The 19,076-nt window shown below is 43.2% G+C and overlaps 1 protein-coding gene across 1 annotated transcript in view; it reads left to right on the top strand.

Moving 5' to 3' along the window:
- Nucleotides 1-1,987: 1,987 nt before the first annotated feature.
- Nucleotides 1,988-19,076, top strand: part of LOC135698757 (probable G-protein coupled receptor No18) — a 106,042-nt gene continuing 88,953 nt past the window's right edge. Inside the window, exon 1 of the mRNA XM_065218885.1 lies at nt 1,988-2,035. The gene's annotated coding sequence lies outside the window, so the exon portion shown is untranslated. The remainder of the gene's footprint in view (nt 2,036-19,076) is intronic.

Below are 19,076 nucleotides of genomic sequence, written 5' to 3'. Positions count from 1 at the left end.
GAAAATGATAAAAATCGATCAATCAATCAAAAAATCTAGCAAATTTTCGGAACTTACAGATGATTTTTAATTAAATCCGGAAATGTTTACGTATCGAATGTCTCGAAAAGTATGCCATGACTTAAATAGATTTTCTAGCTCCTGATTTATAAATTTAAATCCTTTAATATTTTTCAAAACCTGACCATTTGGATTTAATTAATTCATAACTAAGTGTGGGTGGTTTCCGATTTATTTAATTAAAATTAATCACCATTTCCTATCTGGAACCCCACCTTGCCCCTAGATGAACAAACTAACAACTGGGAAGATCGAATATTAACAGGCCATCAACCATCAAATTAACATCAAACTGGAAAAAGTTGACTTCCTGTCCTTGGTATTTCGCAAACAAAACAAACATTCTAAGTAAAACAGCCTCCACTTGCTGAAAATTCGTCCATCCTCTACATTCCGAGAATCGTCACCAGCTATTCTATTTTCAACTGTAAATAATTCGCGGAACAAAAAAGGGCTCATCCTCTCCTTAAATCAGCACCTTTTCTTGTTCACCTTAGTCCTCGTCCTGAGTGTGCATTTCCCATCCCTTTTTCCGCAGCGAAAAACAATATCCCCAAATCAACGCACATCAGCACAGCTTGCTGAGAAGAATGCAACACTCCGAACGGAATTCCCTTTCATCCCAAAAAGCGGCACTGACGTTGGTGATGAAAGCGGAAAGCCATTAGCCTTGACTTTCACTTTCGGTTTCCTCCCGACTAAATAGAGCTGTGCTCGGGTTCGGGCTCGGTTCGGAAAATTTTCCCAACCACCACAGTGCCGCGGTTGTTGTTTGGGATGAAATTTTCCTCGCTCGTCAGTCGCACGTCGACTACCGTTCGAAGCAGTTCGATTTTTGGCCGTCGGCAGGCAGAAGCGTTTAGCAGTTGTTGGTGGATCGTTCCGAAGGGCGGTTGGAAGATTGCAACGGATTTATCTCCTTCGATTTCGGGAAGACAAGTGAATTAAGAGACTCGGCGCGGGAATGCCGGTTGATTAGCAACAGATGTGCGACCGCTCGGGTGAAAAGTGATGGAATTACTGGTTCAGTGGGAATGGTAATCGCCGATTGGATGTATTATGAAGTTTTTAGTGAGGATTAATATTTATATAATATTTATTAGGGATCTGACATATAGAATTTAGGAAATAATTTTGATTGTGCATCGCAAGCGATGCGGATTCATTTTATTTTCTATCATTCAATTCTTAACGCCCGCTTGAGTGCTGATCTTGAATTATTTCCGATTTATTAACACTTCAAAAACCTTGGATGCAAAGTACTTGTTGCACCTACCAGCGACCAGTAACCACTTGCATCACTTACCGTTAACACGTGGCGAAAAGGAAATTTTATTAAATCAGCTTTGAGTGCATACGGAAAACCATGGGAAGGATGCGAGGTTGGTTGGTGGTTTGCGAATAATGAATAAAAATGTGCTCAATGACTTACGATTGGGAGTGTGAGAGACATTACTTCGACAACTTCGGCTTCGTCCAGTGATGTTGATGAGGATGCAAACAAAGTTAATGATGTGCATATGACGGGATGTTGGCGATATTTGATGCAGTGTAGTGTGACCACCACCGCACGTACATTCGAACGCAGCACCGTCCTCAACTGACGCAGCACAGTCAGGTGGATGATGCTGGAAGGGAACTCGGGGCCCAAGTAATTAAGTTTGACGGAAACTGTTTACATAAACATCAACGGTGCGGGAGAAAGATGTGCCCTACGTAGGATGTATCCAATGTGATGGTTTGGTGTCGTGTGTAGCTCTCGGTGTGTGGTGTGGATTCAAAACGGAAACTGAGGATAATATTTAGGAAGTGTCGAGTGTGAGTGATGAGCATCTGTAGCTGTTAGAGAAGATCATGTAAACTTGTGGCTGAAAGTGTGGGAGCCAATTTTCTAAAAAGAAGCAAAACAACGGGATGACAGTGAATACTAGACAATAGAGTATGTGCTGAAGGATATAAGCTGCTAACTTCAAAGGTAATTGAAAACAAGTTTATATGTATATCTTGTAATTTCATCCATGAATTAAAGAAAAAATTACTTCTCCCACATGAGAAACGATCTTCACTCGCATTTTGAAATTGTGGAAAAGAATCTACAGTAGACTCTCGGGAGCAGGACATTTCACCGAAGGACGTTTCGCCGAAGGACGTTTTGCCGAAGGACGTTTTGTCGAAGGTCATTTCGCCAACACATTCTTTGCAACCTCTTCTTGTATCTTATCAATGCAAAATATGATCATAGCATCTAATTACTTCATCATTCAGAAAAACATTGTTTTAGCTGAAATTAGTATTTGTATCTTTGATTTATAGGAATGCTTTTCTTCTTTTGAAAATGATCAGGTTTTTTCGAGTTGTACTGATTTCGGTTTTTTTTTAAATAATCGATGATTTGCATTTGTAAAAATGTTTCTTTCTTTCAAACCTGACCAGTTCATCCAAGTGATGCTGATATCAGAAATTTAAAAAAAAATCTATATTTTTTTTTTTTATTTTTAGGAATACTTCTTTCTTTTTATCATAAGCATTTCATTCGAGTTAACAGTACAACTAGTTATTTTCTAAATTATCAATATTTATAGGAATGCTTCCTTCATTTAAACATGACCAGTTTTTTCGAGTTGTACTGCTTTCGGATTTTTTTTTACAATCAATGTTTTACATTTAAGAAATGACCCATTCGGCGAAATTACCCATTCGGTAAAATGTCCTTTAGCGCAACATCCTCCGGCGAAATGCCCTATGAGCATGAGCATGAGCATGATTGACTGTCCACGGTTCCTACTCTGTTATTGCCAGATCAGCTGTAATTGCACAGAGATACAATAGGCGATGCTTGGGGCTAGCAATCATCCTCAATGTGTAAAAACTGGTGATCTCAAACTAGGCAATACCAGCGCCGGCCGCGCCCAAACACAGGTCAAGAAAAGAATGAGTAGGAATATGTTGACGTGACACTCGCTTTGATGGAAGCCGAGAACACCTCTGCACTTCCACGAGGAATCACTGCGATATTGGATAAGAGGGTTGGGATTGCAGCAGGGTTCGTTTAGGTAAACGATAAGCTGAATTGATGTCCTAACGCGAAGGAACTTGGGATTAAACCCACATCTTCTGCTCAGTAAGCAAAAACGTTTGCCACTAGGCAAACGGGCTCCATTTTGATCATCAAGTTATTGCTATTACCAAGCAGTCATATTAACAAATAAAAGCAATTAACGAATCTTGAATGTGGATGGACCTGAGATTAGACTCATGATGTTCTGCTCAGTAAGCAAAAAGGATCACTCTAAGGCCACCGAGCCCCTCATATCATATCATACATTTACTCGAGTTGCTCTAACCATTCAAATCCGGCACCGACGACGACAATCCCGCCAGGAAACAAATGGATTGTTTTTAACTGGAACATGCTCTCCAAATACAATCACCATGGCAGCACCAACACAACCTTATACACATTTTGGAAAATTTCGAAAAGAAAGAAATGAAAAAAATACCCACAACCACATAAAAGCACATAAATAGGAAACATGGCATTCTTCCTAATGTAAAAACAACCATTTTATGACCTCAATCGAAGTTTTTGAATCACAACACATTATAAACAGCGAGAATTTTAACCGATACGGAAACCGATCCAATACAATATAGAACAATAGCTTCAGAAACAATTATAAACTTGTGTCAACAACCCACCGAAATCGTACAACACGAACGAAGGTCACCGGCAGAACTATGTGAGCTGCCGTGCCCCTTACTTCACAACTAGCTACGACAGATCCCCAATCCGGCGCAACCGGCATTCCGCCCACGCATGCCAACACCACCACCAGATAGGGGAAATTTTCCCCTACCTGATAGCGGTGCCAGCACGCGTGGGCAAGCCACCAGCCACACAAAACCGACCATCAAACGCACTCCCCACAAATGCAGACACGTTCCCCCGAAAATGTAATCGAGAAATGTACAAGAACAATTTTCAACTCCTTTGGTGAAATACCCTATGTTGGACAAAAAATTCTGGACGGGACAAAATATGACCAGCTTTAAAGGAGCACTGGTCCGTGAATTATTATTCAGGAGGTATTTGAATGAGAAACAAGCCTTGTTGTTGTTCTCTGCTGTCCGAAGAAGTCATCTCCACTCTACTTGATCCATTGCCACAGTTCGCCAGCGTTGTAGTCTGTGAAGGGTCTGCAGGTTGCCTTCTACTTGGTCGATCCACCTTGCCCACTGCGCGCCTCTTCTTCTTGTTCCTGTTGGGTCGCTTGCTAGAACCATTTTCACTGGGTCGTCGTGCGGCATTCTTACGACGTGCCCAGCCCACCGTAGTCGCACAATTTTTTGCAATGTGGACGATGGATGGTTCTCCCAGCAGCTGGTGCAATTCGTGGTTCATTCGCCTCCTCCACGTTCCGTCATCCATCAACATTCCACCGTAGATGGTTCCGTTCGAAAACACCAAGGGCACGTTGGTCCTCCACAAGCATAGTCGAGGTCTCGTGGTCGTAGAGGACCACCGGTCTAATCAGCGTCTTATAGATAGTCAACTTCGTGCGACGACGACTGTTATTCAACCCGAGCGTCCTCCGGAGTCCAAAGTAGGCACGATTCCCTGCCATGATGCGACTTTGAATTTTCTGCTGGTATCATTTTCGGCGGTCTCCAGTGATCCCAAATACACGAACTCAACGACCACGTAGATTTCGTCACCGTCAATCTGAACTCGGGGTGGAAGGCTAACATTGTCTTCCCTAGAACCTCTTCCTTTCATGTATTTTGTCTTCGATGCGTTGATGGCAAGGCCAATCCGCCTATCTTCAACCCTCAGTCTGATGTACGTTTCCGCCACTGTCTCAAAGTTCCGTGCCATGGTGTCAATGTCATCGGCGACACCAAGAAGCTGGAAGATTGTGCTGAAGCTGAAGATTGTGCCCTTCGTGTCTATCCTAGCTCTTCTGATCACACCTTCTAACGCGATGTTGAATAGCAGACACGAAAGTCCATCACTTTGCCGTAACCCCCTTCGAGATTCAAAGGGACTCGAGAGTGTCCCCGATACTCGAACAACGCACATCACTCGATCCATCGTCGCCTTGATCAATCGCGTCAGTTTATCCGGAAATCCGTACTCGTGCATAATCTGCCATAGCTGATCTCGATCGATTGTGTCGTATGCGGATTTGAAATCGATGAACTAATGATGTGTGGGAATGTTGTATTCGTGGCATTTCTGCAGAACCTGCCGAATCGCAAAAATTTGGTCCGTGGTAGTGCGGGCACCCATGAATCCCGCCTGGTTTTGCCCCACGAACTCTCTTGAAAATGGTGACAGGCGGCGGCATAGAATTTGGGAGAGTAGCTTGTAGGCGGCGCTCAGCAGTGTGATCGCGCGGTAGTTGCAGCAATCCAGCTTGTCACCATTTTTGTAGATTGGGCATACGACACCTTCCATCCACTCCTCCGGTAATATCTCCTCCTCCCAAATCTTGGCAATTACCCAGTGCAGCGCTCTAGCCAGTGCTTCACCACCGTATTTTAATAGCTCACTTGGTAGTTGATCTACACCAGTTGCTTTGTTGTTCTTCAGCCGACCGATCTCCTCCTCAACTTCTTGAAGATCAGGGGCCGGTAGCCTGTCGTCTTCTGTGCGTGCTCCAAGGTCTGTTGCCGTGCCACCTTCGTTTTCTGCTGCTTCACCGTTGAGGTGCTCGTCATAGTACTGCTTCCACCTCTCAATCACCTCACACTCGTTCGTGAGAAGGTTACCGTCCAAGTCCTTGCACATATCGGCTTGCGGCACGTAGCCTTTGCGCGAACTATTTAGCTTCTCGTAGAGCTTCCTGCTGACGCTTCTTCCTTCGGAAAACCGAGTTTTGTCTGTTTTGTCTGCTCTTCCGTGGGTAGTGCAACTTCCAGCTGCTGCGCGTAGTCCTGGGCAACTCCGGTGTCCCGTAGTTGCTCAATGTTGGGCCGCGGCGTTTGACTTCGACGGGTGTTATGCACCTTTGAGCGCATGCATACTGCAACTAGGTAGTGGTCCGAATCTATGTTCGCACTGTCGTTGATAATGTCGGAGAAGAATTTCCCGTTAATTAGAACTTGATCGATTGTGACGTGAAGCACAGTGGACGTATTTAAGTCGGCCAGTCAGCTTCCTTCCCCCTTTCGGGAAAATTGATCTTCCCTAGGGAAGGTCTCATAGCCGGGAAAAGATAATTTTCAATATAATGATGCTTCACATCAATACGAACTCAATTTTTGCAGATGATCAGTTTGGATTTTGCCATCGGCATTCAACTACTCATCAACTCCTAAGAATTACCAATTTAATTCGTCCAAACAATTCTGAAGACTGCTCAACTGGAGTTGCTTTTCTAGACATAGAAAAAGCATTCGACAGTGTTTGGCATGAAGGTTTGATTGCTAATTCAAAATTTGAACGACTACCTGATAGAGCAGGAGTTCCTCAGGGTAGTATTCTTGGGCCTATATTGTATGACATGTTCACTTCGGACCTCCCGGATTTGCCTCAGGGTTGCCACAAATCTTTGTTCGCTGATGACACAGACATTTCCGTTAAAGGAAGAATTCTTCGTGTCAGCAGACTGCAGAAAAGTTAAAATATTTTCTCTTCTCCTCTTTTCTGGAAAAGTTAAGTTAAATTCTCTTCTTATTTACAAAAATTGAAGATTTCTCCCAACGCATCCAAAACTCAACTTATAATAATTCCACATAAGCCTTCCTTTTTGAAAACTAGTAGTAATCACATAGTCACTATGATCGGAGTTCCTATTTCCTGGTCAAACCAAGTGAAATGTCTTGGATTAGTACTTTCTCAAAAATTAACTTTTTAAGATCACATTGAGGGCATTCAAGCCAAATGTAACAAATATATAAAAAAAATTGTATCCTCTCATAAACAGGAAATCCAAACTGCGCCAGACGAAAAGCTTGTAATATTTAAACAAGTTTTTATACCGGCCATGCTGTCTCGCAATTTATGGAATGTCTCATGCTTTGCAAATAAAACATAAGTTACCATGCTTGGAATCGCACTATCAATCGGCGAAAGATTAATTATATTTCAATCTAATCATCGTCAAAAGCCATCGCCCTTTGAAGTGCCGTTTGATGTGCGCCCGTAGTGTAGAAATGTTATCCAATTTCAAATAAAATACACATCCTCCTGTATGGTCGCGTATCTTCCTTCACTCAGCTCACCATCTGACTGCCATCTGCTTATGGCGGGCTCTCGCTGCGGTAGACACAGCCGGAACACAATGCTGGGGGCGAGGAAGTGAATGCAAATAAGCCTCACCCACGCTATTTTGTAAATAAAAGAATGACAGCCCTGCTGATTAGTATTCCCCCATGCTGAGCGGTTGGCGACTGCCACAGGTGAAAGTATCTAAACGCTTGTATAAAGCAAATATTAAAATTCTTCCACCATCCGTCGTCACTGGGAGGCTTTTGATCCCCGTAAACTGGCACCTCATCCCCAAGAGCTGAAATTGAAATTTATTGATCAATTATCGATGGGCACGGCGTGGCGTGGGTGGTCGGGGGATTTGTGGATGCCTCTTTGCTGCTGCTGTGTCACTGTTTGCAGGGAGCAAAACGCGGGCGGTCTTTGTCGGTTCCATACTGCTGGGATTCTCCATATATAGTCAAGTACCTTCCAGGAAGTACCCCTTGAAAGGACGACGGTTCAAACTGTTTTTTTTTTTTTATACATTAATCGATTGAAAATTGACCTGAGCATCGGGAAGCGCAAGCAGCGTTGTCCCCATTTTGTCATGGTAATTAGCATCTTTTTTGTAGATTCTTTTTTTAGTTATAGCGAGTAAATGGGAAAAAGGAGACGGTCAATTATTTCGGTGATAATTTAATTAGAGGACTTTCCCGATTTGATTTAGCACGAGTGAGACGTTACCAATTTGCGATGTTGTGTATAATATTTATGTAGCTTGTAGATTCCACATGAATACCGAAGCTCTCTTGAACCGTCGATCTTCCTGGAAGCCACTTGACTATGGAGAACCCCAGCTCCAGCAGTTAGGAATGCAGGTTGAATTGGAATTATTTCCAACTACAGTTGACACAATCTTCAAAAAGAGGATACACAGACTAAACAATTAGCACTAGACAAGTAAGGAAATTTCCCTTATGCGAAAATTTACTCCTGCTGGAAAGGAAATCTAGCCCTCGCTTCTGTGGCAGACACAATCGGACTGAACGATGTTGTTGATTGAATCAAGTCAGGATCAAAGGACGATGTGAATAATTATCGTCCTATCTCTTGCTTGTCTGTACTAGAGAAACTGATGGAAAAACTATTGGCCATAAGGTTAATTAGTTTTACCAAGCACCATGGCTTAATTTGCGCTCACCAATATGGATTTAGCAGTGAATCTAGTTCGCTGATGGCTTGCTGCGCATTAGTGGACAACATCTATGATGCATCATGTGTTGGATCATAAAAAAAAAACTAGCAGGAGCTTTGTTCATCTACCTTAAAAAAACATTCGATACTGGTCAATTCTCACCAAACTGTGGTGAGTTTGAGCTTCAAGAGTTTTGCTGTACACCCGAATACGAACCGAATCTTCCGTCACTGCCGGCAGTAGTAACTTCGTGTCTGCCATCTTTGAAGAGTAAAGAGAGATAGCAAACTATGCTTTCTCTTTCTAAGAAAGCGATGTGCAACGGAATAATTTTTGTACGCTTACGGCACCTCCGCTTTTTTTTCACAGGATGTTAGTATTGATCCTACAATCAAATCTGTGTTGGTTTTAAAATATTTCATCTTGGGATTTAAAAAAAAAAATTAGAAACGTCTGTGCTTAGGAGCACGAACGGAAGTTTGACGTAAGACCGCTAGTGGACGGAACAAATATGTTGAGTCTTAAGTTCTTTTAATTAATCGATCATCTATTATCTTAACTCTTTCCGTTTATGAATTGGTGGCCCTGGTGGGTAGTTATTTGTTTTTTTGGTGATCTTTTGATCGTGATAGTGAATAGTGATTATTGATACCTGTAATTTTAAAAGTTTGTTCGTGATATTAAATTTTAATAAATAATTAATAAAGTTTCCCCTATTCGATGTTGCTGGTAATTTGAGTTCGATTGGCGTGGAAAGAATAATAATGAATGTTTTGTTTATAAAAGTTGTTGTTGGTCTACAATATATTGAATTAGTTTCGATTTAGATCGAAATTTTATCCGTCAGACTATAAATATAGTGACTATATTCGATTTGGGTGGATCCTCCGTAAATCGATTTGAAGCTTTCCGGCGCAACTATCATCGTGTTGACTAGGGTCAGTTCAAACATTGCGTCGACACCGCTGTAGACTACGATGTCCAACCGGAATCGTCCGAAGATGTTGACCGGTGTCTGCGCTCCATCGATCAAGCAATTTCCCGGGCCAGGGAGCTACATGTGCCAGTATCCAGACAGGTGAGTAATACTCTGAACTTTGACAGGCCTACTAAAGACCTCATTAGACTCCGCAACACGATTCGTAGGCAGTACCAGCGTACTGGGCTGCCTAACCTGAAGACCAATTGCAACCGTTTGAACAAAATCATCCAAGCCAGGATGGTGGATCTCAGAAATATCGATTTTGCAAACAAGATTCGCTCTCTCCCAGATTGTGCTAAGCCATTCTGGAAAATGGCAAAGATTTTGAAAAATAAGCCGAGGCCCATTCCTCCCCTTTCCTCTCCTAACCAAAATTCGGACCCATCTTTACTAATAACCCCATTTGAAAAGGCCAATGCTCTTGGAAAACACTTTGTAAATTCACATAACCTTGGCCACGCCATGGTGAGTCTCCACGAGCCTGCAGTATCACAGGCAATGGCTAGTGTCGCTGCCACCCCCGTAGTTGTCCCTGACGAAAGTAGAATATCGGCTGATGAGGTGATAGCAGTGATTAAATCAACAAAGAACATGAAGGCCGCTGGTGTCGATGGAGTGGTCAACCTCGAGCTGAAAAACTTGAGTGTTGACTTCTTCAAGCACCTTGCAGTGGTCTTCATCAAGTGTTTAATGCTTGGCTACTTCCCTGCATGCTGGAAGTTAGCCAAAGTTATTCCAATTCACAAACCTGGCAAAGACCCTACCAGTGCCAAAAGCTATCGCCCCATCAGCCTCTTGTCCTCCATCTCGAAGCTATTCGAAAAATTGATACTCAGCCGTCTGCTGGTGTTTTCAAATGATAATAACATCTTTCTCAAAGAGCAATTCGGGTTTAGGAAAGACCACTCTACCATCCACCAACTCGCACGGGTTACTAACATCATCAAGCGGAACAAATCCGTTTCCAATACATCTGCCATGGCATTGTTGGACGTCGAGAAGGCGTTCGACAATGTCTGGCATGATGGTCTAGTGTACAAGCTGCATCGATACAACTTTCCGATCTACCTCGTGAAGATCATCAAAAACTACTTGTCGGGCAGATCATTCCAGGTCTACTTGAACAATGTCTCCTCTGATACGTTCAACGTTGATGCAGGGGTCCCTCAAGGTAGCCTGCTTGGGCATATCCTATTCAACATTTTCACGTCAGACGTTCCTCCCCTGCCGGGTGGTGGTATCCTGTCAATGTTCGGAGATGACACCTCCATCATCTATAAGGGTCGAGTGATACGTGCTCTGGCGAATAAACTACAATCAGGCCTGGATGTTTTGTCCGACTAATTTAAGAGCTGGAAGATTTGTATCAATGCAGCTAAAACACAAACCATTCTGTTTCCACATTCGTATTCACCTCGGCTTGTTCCGCCTGCTAACGTCAAGATCCATCTTGATAGCACTCCCATTGAATGGTCGAGTGAAGTAGTCTACCTTGGTCTCACCCTCGATAGCAAATTGCTATTCCGATCCCATGTGGACAAGACATCCACCAAGTGTAACATCTTGATCAGGTCGCTCTACCCTCTGATAAACAGTAAGTCCACCCTGTCCCTCAAAAACAAGCTTGCTGTCCACAAGCAAATCATTCTGCCGGCTATTGAGTATGGTATGCCAATCTGGGAGAGTTGTGCTAAGTGCCATCACTTAAAGCTTCAGAGGATCCAAAACAAGATCCTCAGAATGATCCTTAACAGTCCACCGCGAACTCGTAATTCTGAGATTCACCACCTGGCCGGTCTTCAAACACTCGAGGAGCGAAAGACTTCCACGTTGGAAAGGTGCAGAGTCGCCTGTCTGCGATCAAACCACCAGATCATTCGTGATTTGGCAACCTAGTTTAAGTAGTTAGGTGCTCAAGTAGGTAGGTTATCAAATTTTTAAATTCAAATCAAAACAATCCCACAAAGTGTATCCTGTAAATTAGCTCTAAACGCAATCATCACATTAGAATAACCAATTAACTAGAACAAAGATGAAGAGCCAAAGGCTAACCAATTGAAATGTTAAATCAAATGTTGAAACATAAAAACCCAGAAAATAAACGTAAATTTTACTACGATTTGGGTGCATTCATTGGTAGACCGTCCAGCAGTATAGTTCGTTCGTTCGTTCGCTTCGCTACTGAGTTTTTTCTAGTTCGTTTTATTGCTACGTTCGCGTCGTGGAAGTGCCGTCAAGTCTAATTGCACTTGCCAATAAACAAAGCATGGTACGCAAGCGTACTAATGCTCCTGCATCAGAGGGCCCTAGCTAGAAATCCCAAACGGATCCCAGCGCTGCTTTGAATGACGCAGCAAATCGGCTGCTAAAGAGCAATCACTTCTCGGTGCTCGGAGTAGAAAATGGCGGTGGTGACGCCGCTGAAATTGCGAAAAAGGAGCGGATTCCCCCGCTGTTTACCCCGATGAAGGACGGCGCTCAGATTAGGGATGAGCTGGCAAAACGTAAATTGTTCCCGCGATTCAAAATCTGTAGCGTTGGAACAAAAATCATGTGCTCCAGCCTACAGCAGTACAAGTCTGTTGGTGACCTGCTGAAGAACAGCACAGTGGAGTTTTACACTCACGATTTGCCTTCGATGAAACCATTGAAGGTTGTTTTACGAGGTAAAAGATGAGCTGGTGAGGCTCGGATTGAAACCAGAGGCAGTCCACCCAATGAATCGACGGCCTATGCCCAATACCAACTATCGTGACCAACTGTTTCTGGTCCACCTCACGAAGGGCTCCACCACCCTTGCTGCGCTCAAGAGCAACATACGTGACCTGTTTCAGGTCATTATCGACTGGGAATACTACAAGCCGCAACACCGTGATGTGACCCAACGGAATTCATCACCATGAAGAAGAAGGTGGCTACAAGCAACCAGCCAGGCCGGCATCGAAATAAACGTGCACCACCAGCCATCACGGACGAACAATACCCGGCAATCCATCCTCGTCGTCTGGTCCCAAATCTTCCACCACTACCTCTCAACAACAGTCAACGAGCCGCCCCCTCAGCTCAGCATCGCCTCACTGCTGCTGCAGCTCTGCCAAATCAAGCTTCTGCCTCGGCGCCTGGACTATCGTATGCCCGTGTTGCCTCAGGTGACTCAGTTGACGAATCTCCGTTAACATCAGAGGAACTAGTAACGCTGGTTGCAGAGGTGATTGTCATTCTGTGCACCTGCAAGACTCGATCTGAACAGCTTCATGCTGCCTTGTCACTCGTCACCAAGTATGGACCGTGAAGCTATAAAAATTGCAAATTGGAAGGCTTGCTCACTGACGAACAAGCATAGAGAGCTACTCGATTTTCTCAACACCAAGGAGGTCGACAATGCTATCATCACCGAGACGCATTTAAAGCTCGAACTAAACATATTCCTTCCCGACTTCCGGCTCGTCAAACTTGATCGCACCTGCTCTGGAGGCGGAAGAGTGGCCATCGCTGCAAGACGGAACATCAGTTGCCGGCTGCTACCAAATTTCCAGCTGAAAACAATTGAAGCCATCGGAGTGGAGGTGAGCACATCACTTGGCCCAATCACCATCATCGCGGCCTACTGCCCCAAGCAAACCAACATCAGGGACGGGTCGTCAGTGGCCCTCCGCAAAGACATCATCAAACTCACCCGGAGAAGCGCGAACTTTATCATCGCTGGCGATCTGAACGCAAAACACCAAACTTGGGGCAATCGAAACGGCACCATCCTGAATGAAGACCTGCAAGAGGGCCACTATACCATCTTGGCCCCGGACTCTCCCACCCGGTTGAGTCGGTCTGAGGTCCATGCGATCATCGACCTCTTCGTAAGCAACATGGGACACAACATCTCGCAACCTGTGTTTTGCATACATAATTTTTCCGCGTTTCGTATTAGGGGCTGTTCATTAACTACGTAGACAATTTTTGGGACTCTTGCCCATCTCCCTCCCTGTTTGTAGCTAATGAACAACCTCTTAGTTCACCTTTAACCACTGACTTGCACCTAGTTATTGCAGGACCAAGCACCACGCCGTCCGAAGCGGTAATGAGCAGAAGCGCGACAGCAGCGCTGTTTTATATCTTTTCAGAACAATGTGCAACCAAGTGGTACTCGATTATGATGACTGGGTTTGGGGAAAAACGATTATTTCATGAAAACAGTGATAAAATTATCATTTGCACATTTTTCAAAAGTTTTATTACGGAAAATTGGAAAAATATTTATTTCAACAGGTTTGTAATGTAATATCCTATCGATTGGCGTATTTGGATTTTAATTTCATCTATAAAAGATAAAGTTACAAGCGTTCAAAACCTAACACTACTTCACCTCACATATTTTTTGATTTGCACCCCAGTATAGTCGACAAAGACGTAGTTCTAGGTAAAAATATTGTGCACCAACACCTGGAAAATCTTGAGTGGTCCAGTTCCAAGCTGGCTAAAGTGCTGAAGATGCCGGAAAGGACAGTTTGTCGAGGGCTCAAAACCTACAAGAAAGTCCTGAGTGTGGAACGGAATCAGCGGACCTACGAAAAAACTGGAACCAGGATCGTCAGCTGCGCAGTAAGGTGTTGAGGTGCGTTAAACTCCGGTCTGTCGATTCGAGATGTGGCCAGAAGATACAACGCCCACTTTCAAACGGTGCGGAACATCCTTGCCAGGGAAGGATACGAGTCATACAAAGCCAGTAAACATCCGAACCGGCACATGCAGCAGAATTCCGTGGCCAAAAAGCATGCAAGGCTCTTCTACGACCGTGTTTTGACGAAACACAAGGGCTGCACTTTGATCGATGACGATGGTGTGTTTGCCGACAACTTCGCCGCGAAGAGGGCCATTATTTGGCAAGCGATTTGCAGTTGTGGCCTGAAAACGGAACCATTCGTCACATCCTCGACGATGACATACCAAGTTTACATCGAAGAATGCCTGAAAAAGCGTGTATTGCCGTTCATCCACAAGCATAGACTCAAAGTCATATTTTGTCAGTCGATTTGGTCAGCTGCCACTACTCCAAGGTGGCATGCTGCCAACAAGATCGATTTTGTCCCAAACGAATGAATCCTCCGAATTGCCCGGAATTTCGACCAATCGGAAAATACTGGGTAATTTCAAAGCAGCGACTTCGACGAAGTGATGGAGCAGTCAAGGACATCCAGCAAATGCGCTGATTACATGTCCGTTTCCACTGTGCGGTTGCTGATGGGCTCCATCAAGAAGAAGGTTTGAGATTTTAGGAAGTTATAGTAAAAGTTCTGTAAAGCAACTATTAATGGACTTTTTAAACTTATTGAATCACGAATAAGAGGTCTTTTTTACGCACAATTTACTTTCAGTCAGCCTTCAAGTTTAAGTTCCATTGAACTAGTCTTTGAATTGTCATGTAATTTTAAGTGTCGCATGAAAGATTTGAACCTAATCAGATGTTGGCTTTTTCCACGAAATTTTTTTTTCGGTGCCGTCGGCGTCATAACCATAGCTCTGACCAATTTTTGTCTAAACGAAATTAAACGAAATTTACAATATCCGGCAATAACATCAGAAACATCAAATTTTGTATTGTAATCGAGAAATCTGACCGCAAAACCATTTACCGCATGTTGAACTTCCACAATTCTGCTGTTTTCATAACTAGAACCCAAAAGTTTCGTGAAATTCCGTACAATTCCGTATTATCCCGCATATATCCAAAACACATTAAAGCGTCATTGGATTCATTTCAACATACCAATTAAGGCATCCTAATCAGATGTTGGCTTTTTCCACGAAATTTTTTTTTCGGTGCCGTCGGCGTCATAACCATAGCTCTGACCAATTTTTGTCTAAACGAAATTAAACGAAATTTACAATATCCGGCAATAACATCAGAAACATCAAATTTTGTATTGTAATCGAGAAATCTGACCGCAAAACCATTTACCGCATGTTGAACTTCCACAATTCTGCTGTTTTCATAACTAGAACCCAAAAGTTTCGTGAAATTCCGTACAATTCCGTATTATCCCGCATATATCCAAAACACATTAAAGCGTCATTGGATTCATTTCAACATACCAATTAAGGCAGGAAAAATGAATTCGATGGGAGCACTTATTTTTTTTTTGGAGAATGGATGAAAATATTCATATTACGCATACTTAAAGACTTTGTTTTGGAGCTTTTGAACTAAACTATCGTAGCGTAAACGTACAGATTTATCAACCTAGCACTAATTTTCGACCCTTCCAAACAAAATAAAAAAATCAAAAATATGTGATTAAATTTTAAATCGAGTTTTTCAATATCAGCAAGTCAACAGTGCATCCAAAATAGGCAAATTGCGTGTTTATTTAATGAAAAAACTTTATTTTCGACCTTGTTTTGGGCAAAAAGCCAAACGTATGGTTGATTCGTTTACGTCGATATCATTGATATACTCGATACTACGGAAATGGATGCTCATACCGAAGTAGTTCTCTACTCTATCAGGCACCCATGCGCCAAAGAACGCTTCCCGATTTGAATCTACATTTCATACCTTCACCGTCACTTCGTCACGGATTTAATTACGCACCACGATCCCATTTCCGATTCCTGACTCTTTCCAAGTGGGCAACAAAGTCAGGAAAGATCCTTCACAACTACACAACACTCAGCTGCCATGACGTCGTTATGGTGAGGTAATCCGAAAGGGGAGCTTGATTGAATCCATTCCACTTTTCAAAAGTGGTTTAGTGACAAGATTAATTAACGGCGTAGGCGCGACTTTCGAATTAACTGTCCTGCGCGTCCCACGTCGGAAATATCGTGATGATAAATTGTTGTATCCCCGAGTGTGTGTGTGTGTGGATTACATCGCCCGTTGGCTGGTACCTGAAACAACATTCCTTTGTCTTCTTTCAGTAACAAATAAAAGCTCAACCCGAGTGGAATCATCGGTTATTGCTCTTGACGAATTGTGGTGGCAGCGCCCTTGCCGTTGGTGCAATTAGCTATGGGGGAATAAACTGAATATGCCTTGAACCAGTCAATTTTCAATTAAGCTGTTGGCTTCAGGGAAAGTTATAGCAACCAAGTCTTTCGAGATGATTGTTAGATGGATGTATAAATAACAAGATTAAATAAATTCCATTAGATTGAGCTGTGAGCTTCAGGTCGTCGTTCCTGTAGCAAGGTTGTGGCAAAGTTCGATAAGAGTTGGTTTATAGGAATTGGTAATTTGCTGAGAATACATTTGTTGTAAACAAGAGTATCTCATGCAATAGAAAAAACGTTTGTGGGGTTTTCAATTATCTGGTTCCAAATGATTAGAATACTATGATTGCATTTCTCGTACGCCGAGGTTAAAAACACATTTTTGATCAGAGGCATGAAGGGTGAAGTGTCATACAGTATCTCCCGCAAAAAACAGTTTACTGGATCATTCATATCTATAATGAATTTTTAAGGCTACACACTTAGAAATAACTAATTTTACACGTGACGGAATCCGTCTTTGACATTAAAGATGAGACGTAAACAAGCATGTCATGTAATATTAAGTGCTCCGAGACAGAAAAGTACGTTTGATTGAGCTATATTGCACGTCTGTTATGGCTCAAATTTATGTCAAAATTGACGCTTGTATATGTCACTCTCAGAGCACCTAAATTTACATGATTTTTTCTAAGGGTGTAGTTTACACAATTTTCTGACGGAAATCTGCATTTAAGTTTCGACGTCACCCAACGAGAAAGCCCCTATCGAGAGAATGACAACTGTACATAAGACAAGTGGTAGGTCACTCCGCACACCAGTCTTGGGTCTACATTTTTCTCAGTGTGCCGATTGCGCCGGCAGTGCCGGGCATAGAGCAAGCTGCGATTTTTTGTAAAATACGAACATTATGGTATATTTGGTGTTAATGGCTAGCCTGATGGGCTAGTTTAAAGGGATTCCCCTAGCCTCTGGTCTAGCCACGGAGATCGTCTGTGGTGGGCTACACGCGCCTCTTTTGTTGGCTAGTTCGAGCTCGAAATCCTAGAGCTTCAAGGTCGGCTCCTGGCTTGTCGATACTAATCAGAAGCACAAAACACCTATCAATCACTTTTCACTAGTTTAATGTTTAACTCACTTGTTATGTCTGTAGTGTGGGTGTGTAGATTGTTGGCGAGTGATGACGGGATTCTGCAGTGGGTGGGCTTTTTCGGCGGCGGATGAACGGTCTGTTCCCGGTGGATGCCGGTGCTCGACGGTTGTCACCGTGTGGGTCGGGTGATCGACGGTTGTCACCGTGTGGGTCGGGTGATCGATGGTGGTCTCTCAGTGGTCGTCGGTGTATTACCGATGAACGCTTGCTACACGAGTGTTGGCGTGTTAACGGACGCCCTCGTGGTTTAGGCCGTAATTAATGGGTCCCGAGGGGAATATGAGAGGTTTTAGGGCTGGGAATTCCGCTACCGGGTTATTAATTAGGTCCTACCTGACTCCGTATTCGGTGGTATTAGCCGGTATTTGTTGGTAACTCTTGACTATTATACTCTTAATTTATATGAACTATCTTGCGCAATGGCTGAAGTAGAAGAGAACTTTCTTTTCAGTTTGACCCAGTAGCTTCCCCTTGATCTATGCCCATTTCTACCTCCCTCCCACTTTTCCACCACCCCTTATCCATATCCTTCTCCTGTTTCCAACGCCCACCTTCATCCTTACTCCTTCCCATTATGTGTTCTGTGTTATGTGTTGTTGGTGGGACTGGGTTACACTGGGACCGTTGGTTTGGGAGTGGTCTTTTTTCATATTTAGTTATATTTACATTCAAAAACAAGACAATATTGCACACAAGAAACTGACATACTGATTTAATTCAAAATGAGTACACATATACCCTATTCCTCGCTCTCGCTATCTCCTGATTTTTCTCGCTCGAAGTGAATCAATAGGGCAGTGTTGGCAAAATCAGAAATCAATTGATATTTTTCCGCTCTCATGCGCTCGCAATATCACGCGTGATATTGGAACAAAATATCATGCTTGATATTGATTTTACAAGCTCCTTTGATATTGCGAGACTATTCACAACATGCAAAAATCAAGCTGAGAGTTGACTCAACACAAAAATGATTCCATTGTACATCGTTTTTTAGAAAGAGAAAGCATAGCTTGCTATCTTTTTTTAATCTTCACCGATGGCAGACGCGAAGGGACGGCTGCAAGCCGTTATGGAAGTTTCGGTTGCATTCGGGTGTAAAACAAAAATCATTAAACTCAATCTCACCACAGTTTGGTGAGATTTGCAGTTGGTGAGTTTTGTTAGCTTGATATTCCGAGCAGCGATATCACAGCTTGCAAAATCAACCGCAGTAGTTTGCTTGTTGATTTTTGTCTACGAAAATCAAGCGTGATATTGGGCGTTGGTGAGATTTGATTTTTTGATATTTTCCCAACACTGCACTAGGGTACAGGAACCAAAACGGTAAACTTTGGCAACCCAATATGTCTGACAGCTTGAATGTTTTGATTTGCAATCGCAAGGATAACATCGGTCTAGCGACAACCAAGGAGGAATGCTGGTGAGATGGACCGTGAGTGGTTTCAGCCGTCCAACAGGACACAACAAAGAAAAAGGAAGTGTTCCCGCATCGAAAACAACG

This window comes from Ochlerotatus camptorhynchus, unplaced genomic scaffold, assembly GCF_037179485.1.
Source record: "Ochlerotatus camptorhynchus isolate MF236.1 unplaced genomic scaffold, CSIRO-AGI_Acam_v1.1 ptg000094l, whole genome shotgun sequence".
Classification (NCBI taxonomy): domain Eukaryota; kingdom Metazoa; phylum Arthropoda; class Insecta; order Diptera; family Culicidae; genus Ochlerotatus; species Ochlerotatus camptorhynchus.
This window is presented reverse-complemented; position numbering and strand designations above follow the sequence as displayed.